Raw genomic sequence first — 6,858 nt, forward strand, 5'->3', positions numbered from 1 at the left:
CTAGCCACAGGAAAATTCTTGCTGGCTGGCTAGAAAAGCTGAGGGAGTTGGGGTGGGTTTTGTCTCACTGTGGAGGTCCTATGGAGTGGAGTGTGCTACTGCATAGCTGTTCACTCACCTCTTAAGTCCCCTCAGTATTGGAGCCAGCGGTCTAATACAGTCAATTTAAAAAAACATGAAGATTATAATAAAATAAATCTGGAGGTGCAACAGTACAAAAATAGTTAAGAACATAATTTCCTTATTAAAAACAGTTTTATAAACTGCTTTTATTTTGATAAAGGATACTTCTGACTCATATTTTAAAAATACCTTTTGGCTAATTTGAGGTCATAAAGCTCAGAGCTTAAAAAGAAGCTGTAATAAAGAGCTTGTCATTGTAGAGAAAGAGTACTGGGGATGAAGGTGAAAAAAATAAATATTATCTCAGGGTGATGTTGTGACAAGCTTTATGTCACAAAATTATGATATTTAAAAAATTTTTTTACTTTTGAACTTAGAATATCTCTCTCTTCTTTTTCCTGCTTATATATTCTCCCATATACCTCCCCTTGTCCTACTTAAAAATTCATGTCCTCTGTTTTCACTAGCTGGATAAATATATATTTATATATTTTTAAGAATAATTATCTGGTCATTCTGTATAATGTCACTCATAAGTTTGTTTTCAGGGCTGACCATTTGGCACTGGACAGCCAAGTGGTGTGCTCTTCCCTGGGGAAAACTGCCTCTCGTTCTCCCAGCACTCCTCTGTTGCTTATAGTTTTATGTGTAAGATTGAGGCCTCATTGGCTTTTACTCATCCAGTTTGGCATGTCTATTGGTGTCATCTTTGTTCAGCTCATTTCTGTGCAGTCATGTCGATAAGACTTTATGAGTGCAGCTTTTGAAATTATTAGGAGACAATCTCATAACTAACTTCATGAGCTTGTGCTCTTACAGTCTTTCCTTGCTTTCTTCTGCAATGTTCCCTGAGCCTTGGTATAGGAGTGTTTTGTAGATGTATCCATTGGAACTGAGCTCCACAATCGTGCATTTAGATTGGTTGCAGTTTTCTATACTGTTTTCTGTTGGATGCAAAGAGAAGTGTCTTTTTTTTTTTTTGAGACAGAGTTTCTCCGAAGCTTTTTTGTTGTTGTTGTTCCTGTCCTGGAACTAGCTCTTGTAGACCAGGCTGGCCTCGAACTCACAGAGATCCGCCTGCCTCTGCCTCCCGAGTGCTGGGATTAAAGGCATGCGCCACCACTGCCCCAGCCTGAGAAGTGTCCTTGTTGAGGATTGAAGGCTACATTTATCTGTGGTATAAGGCAAATGTTTATATATTGTTATCAGAGATTACGAAAGTTTTGTAAATCAGAGGTTGGTGATGCTCCTCCAATAACCATGATTTCCCTAACACTGAGTAGTTAGCTAGGTTTTCAGTACCAGGCATGATAGCACTCTTACTGAGTGGGTCTTAAGTCAAATTAGGAAACTGTTGGTTACTGTCAAGGCATGTGTGCCAATGCTGTACTCTTAGAGTTATTTTGCCATGCTGGTCATTGAGGTAGTTCATAGGCTTCATAGCTGGGTAGGACTTTTGGGTTCTTCCTTCTTTTGGAAACTTCCATGGAGCCTTCTAGTACCATGACATCTACTCCTTCGAGAGAACATATTCAGGTCAATTCCAGCTCAAGGGCCTGTGGGCCCTATTTCTGAAGTACATGGTATCTTCAGCAATAGGGTCTTACCTTCCACATTTGAGGGGTAACTAAAAGCATGTTTTGGTGGTCTCTTGGACAATTCAAAAGGGGGAATAGAGCTAACAAATTAGAAGTAAAACCATTTCTCCAAGAACTGTGGCTCTTATCTGGAAAAATAAAATTAGTTTTCATATAATCATCTTATTTTTTTCATCCTTCAATTAGTGAAGAAATACCAAAGATCAGAAGTTAAACAAGGACATTTGCCAGAAAATTATTCAATTTGAAAAATGTGTAAACAAATACATTTAGTGTTTTGTGATAAGGTCTCAATGTGGCCCTGGCTGTTCTAGAATTCATGCACATTATTCAATCAGGTTGGCCTTGTACTCAAGGTGATCCTCCCCCTCAGCTTCCAGAGTGTCACGCTGCCAGGTATGAATTGCGACACTTGATTTGAGTTTATTTCTTTATGGTCTACTATTGATTATGATGCTGTAGATTTCAGTGTGGACAATCATTTTATCTCCTGTTTGTCTTATTCTTTTTTACATTTTATAGATATCCTTTTATTTGATTCTAGACTCAGATATTCAAAGTATTTTTGTACACATGATCTTTAGAAGAATTTAATATGTTATCGTGGCACAATCGTTAGGTTGTTTTTCTTCTGAGAATTTCCTTAACTTAAAAAAATATCTATTTTGAACTTTTAGATAAATGCATGGAATTAGAAAAGATCACATAAAATGAAATAATCCAGAACAGGAAAGACAAGCATCACATTTTCTCTCATCTGTGATTCCCAGTTCCAAGTCTGCAAGTGTGAGTATACAATCTAGAATAACCACAGAAAACAATAAAATAAAAGATATTGTGGGGGCTGGAAAATGATCATTTTGTGAACTTGACATAATGTATAATTGCCTGGGAAGAAAGTCTCCATGAGCGTTTTTCTAAGGTTATATGTTCAGGAGGTTGTCTTAATTAATTGATATGGAATGGTTCCACTTAAAAGTGGGCAGCACCATTCCTTGGGTTTGGGTCTTGGACTATATAGAAGGGAAGAAAGTGAGCTGAGCACAGGCATGCATGCATAAATTGCTCTTTTCTTCTTTCTGAAGACATAAAGTAACCATTTTCTCAAGATTTGGTTACTGTGATTTCCCATATCTGATGGACTATAACCTGAAATTGTGAGCTAGCATAACCTTTGCTCTCAATATGTTGCTTTTGCCAAAGCGTATTTCGTCACAGCAACATGATCCAAAACTAAAACACATGGTACTGTTAATCCAGTATTGATAGTAGCTAATATGGTATTAATATAGTGTTGATACTGTTGTATGAAAATTATAAATATCTGTATGTGTTTATGTCCTTTTCTGTCATCCATATTCACTTCTATGTTTCTCTAGAGGAAGAGAAGAGATATTCCTACTAGCTCAGAATATTAAAAGAGAAGTAGTAGAAACAGATTTATATTTAATATTGGGAAGAAACAGCAAAATAATTTTAACATACTTTTTTATGTTTGTTTCTATCAAACATTCATTGATTTTGCCACCAAAATGTAACCACAATATATACATGTATACATATATATGTGTATGTATATACACATATACATACATGAAACCTGCTGGGAAAAGATTTTCAAACATAATAGATGTACTTAAATATTATTATTAATAAATATTAAACAGCATGTACAATTTTTCAATACCTCTGATATCTTGTATAAACACATATAGGTTTAATTAAAATCTGAAGACTGGTAGTCTCAATTCTTTATAGAGAAATTCTTTGATTCTTGGACTTCGATTTATGAAGTTTTTTGAAAAAATGTAAACATAGTTTTATATTTTTTTCTCAGTCCCTAAATAAGTAAATCAATAAAGGTGAAAACAACATTTCTACTAGAAACAAACATATGACAGAATGTGCATAAACAGCATTCATGGAATGCAGTCGTCAGTGTCAGTGCTCATGTTTAACCAGGAATGGTGGTGTACGTTTACCTGCAATTCAAGCTGCACAGGAGGCTGAAGGAGGGGAGCAAAGCTGGGGCCAGTTTGATGAGACTTTATCTCAAAATTAAAAAAAAAGAAATGATTAAATAAGATATAAAATAACAATATGGGGCTGAATACATAACTCTATTATTGTAGAGAGCTTACCTAGCATGGAAAAGACCTGGAATTCATTTCCGAGTACAGAGAGCAAACAGAATTCATGTACGCCTGGTAGGCAGGGACTAAGCACTTGGCTTGCATATCCTGTTGAGGGAAGAATGAAGTGAATGAATCACAGAATACTTACTTTTTCTACACTCTGTTCTCAGATGACACCTGTGTTTGAGGGATAATATGTCTCATTTTTTGAAAGTAGTGACCTTCAAACCTCTATGTTCATGTACTACATTAAAAAACCCCACAAACTCAAATATCTTATGAGAAAACTAGTATAAGTAAAATAATATCTCATAATATATATATATATGTGTGTGTGTGTGTTTATGTGTGTGTTATGAGCTCATTTAAAGAAAAAGAATTTTACATGAAATTTATATTATGACACAGAAGATTTGAAGTCAAAACAATGGTTAAAATTCAAGTAATATGTATTTCTAAAATATATATCAAAAACTAGAAAAATAAACCAACATACAGCCATAATATTTTTGAGTTGGGAGGTGAGGGGTTGAGAAAATTATTTCACTAGCTACATAATCCATTTCTATATAGTTTAGATTTCTGTAAGAAAACATTTGAGGGTATTATATAAATGGATTCATTTTAGCTATATAAAATATTTATTTACATGGAAGGTGTTTAGATACAACTTGAATGAATAAAGTTTGGGGTGATGTATGATATAGATACAAAAAGGAAGGTGTAGAGAAAAACTTTATCAAATTAACAATAAACATGTATAATGTACTGTATTCTTCAATAGTGTTAATCCCTGATCTCCTTAAACTCCTTGAATGATGTTTTATATTTAAATTTGCACTAATACCAATTATGACTGTAAGATATATAGAATTTAAAATGGTGACGATAAGTCAACTTCAAAGATCACTGTAGAGAGTGGAGGCAGCCCCAACTGAGGTCCCAAGTAAATGTATATTTCAACATGGGGATGTCCATGTTGAGAACTCCAAGGAAACTGGCAAAGCCACTACCCATATGGTCCAGGCTCAAGAGGACTTTCCTCGGGACTCAAGCTTACAAGTGTTTATGCAGTGTGTGCAAAGACTTACAGTTATTTACAGCCCAAGACTTCTTACCTACAGAGACCTCTTACCAAGAATAGTTAAGTCCTCCAGATCTGCTGTACTTAATAACAGTTCCACATGCCTAGTGGGAGTAGTAGCACAATCCCACCTGATCCCATCATCACTGGACTTGTGTCTGTCCTTTCTTCATTCCCTTGATGCCCCTAGCAAGGATTCCAGGACCCAAGTTGTAGGGTTAGGCCAGCCCCTAAGGGGGCGGACTCACCTCTGGTGAATGTTTACTGATAAATCGGGCTTGAGAAGGCCGCACGCCTCTTCCTGTTTCCTGTACTCTGCCGGAACTTCCGTTTTGTGAGTCTGATTTTTCCATTAAAGTTGTATATACTTATCACAATTTGTCTGCATTAATCTAAGCCGCCACATTTGGCGTCCAATGTTGGGGCAGATTTGCCCACGCCCCAGCACCCAGTCGCAGTCGCCGCAGAACACAGGCCCGCCCACGCCGGCTTGCCCGCTCGCCCACCCGCCCTAGCGCCACCAGGCCCGGCACGGGCAGCACCGAGGCTGCCGCGGGTCCACTGCGCCCATCGCAGCTCCTGAGCCGCCCGCAGGCCCCGCGCTGGCGCTTTGTTCTGCTCCCTTTCTTTATTTGTTTAAACAGAAAAAGGGAAAATGATGTGGGAGTGATTTCTTATTAATAAAGAAACTGCCTAGGCCCATTTGATAGGCCAACCCTTAGGTGGGTGGAGTAAACAGAACAGAATGCTGGGAGAAAGAAGCTGAGTCAAGGATTCGCCATGATTCTCCCACTCCAGACAGACGCAGGTTAAGATCTTTCCTGGTAAGTGCAGCTTGTGGAGCTACACAGATTATTAGAAATGGGTTAGATCAATATGTAAGAGCTAGCCAATAAGAAACTGGAACTAGCCGGGCCAGGCAGTGTTTAAAAGAATACAGTTTCCATGTAATTATTTCGGGTAAAGCTAGCCACGCGGGCGGCCGGGTGCCAGGAATGCAGCCCTGCTGCTCCTTCTACAGAGAGATTATATAATTGTAGTACTCTCTATATTATTTAGACTCTTTGAGATAGGATGTTTAGCAAAACTTTTGTTCTCTATAGTGTTTGTTATATTTATTATTTGTTATTATTATTTACAGTTGTAGTTGTTTTAGTTCTGTCTTATTTAGACAAAAGGGGGAGATGTAGGGTTAGGCCAGCCCCTAAGGGGGCAGACTCGCCTCTGGTGAATGTTTACTGATAAATTGTGCGCGCAGAAGCCTCCGTGTTCCTTCCTGTTTCCTGTACTACGCAGGAATTTCGATTTTGTGAGTCTGATTTTTCCATTAAAGTTGTATATACTTATCACAATTTGTGTGCATTAATCTAAGCTGCTACACCAAGTCACATGGGATGCAATAGATTGTAATTTGATATATAGAGCCTGTGATGATGGCCAGAAGTCTGTTTCGGAATATCATTAGCTAGTATTCAAGCAGCAAAGCACTTTTACCATTGTGTTTCAGAAAGCACACTAAAGTAATGAGTCAGAGTGGGAGGTGCAGTCAGCATTGCCAGGAGGCAAGAAACACCACAAGAGTATCATCGCTCTGCAGGTGGCAGCAAGGCTCAGGTCTCTTATTCTCATCTGCAGAGAATGAAGCAAGTCTATTCCTCTACCCTGTAAAAGTAGAGACTTCTCAGGCCAAAAGTGGAGAATTCTCAGACATGGTGGAATTCATGTTGTTCTTGAAATTACTTTGATCATGAAAATTTATACCATTGCAGTTCTTTGCATGGTTGTCTCCCTCACCACACAGAAGCTGCTTTGCATTTCTACTGTGTGTGCATGTTTACAGTACACACTTGAAGCCATTTGAAGCATCCTTTACAAATCATTCTTCTAAGGCGTTTCAAGAGTGTGCAAGTGTCATTGG

Source organism: Alexandromys fortis, unplaced genomic scaffold, assembly GCF_014885135.2.
Source record: "Alexandromys fortis isolate MF-2015 unplaced genomic scaffold, M_Fortis_MF-2015_v1.1 scaffold_516, whole genome shotgun sequence".
NCBI lineage: Eukaryota > Metazoa > Chordata > Mammalia > Rodentia > Cricetidae > Alexandromys > Alexandromys fortis.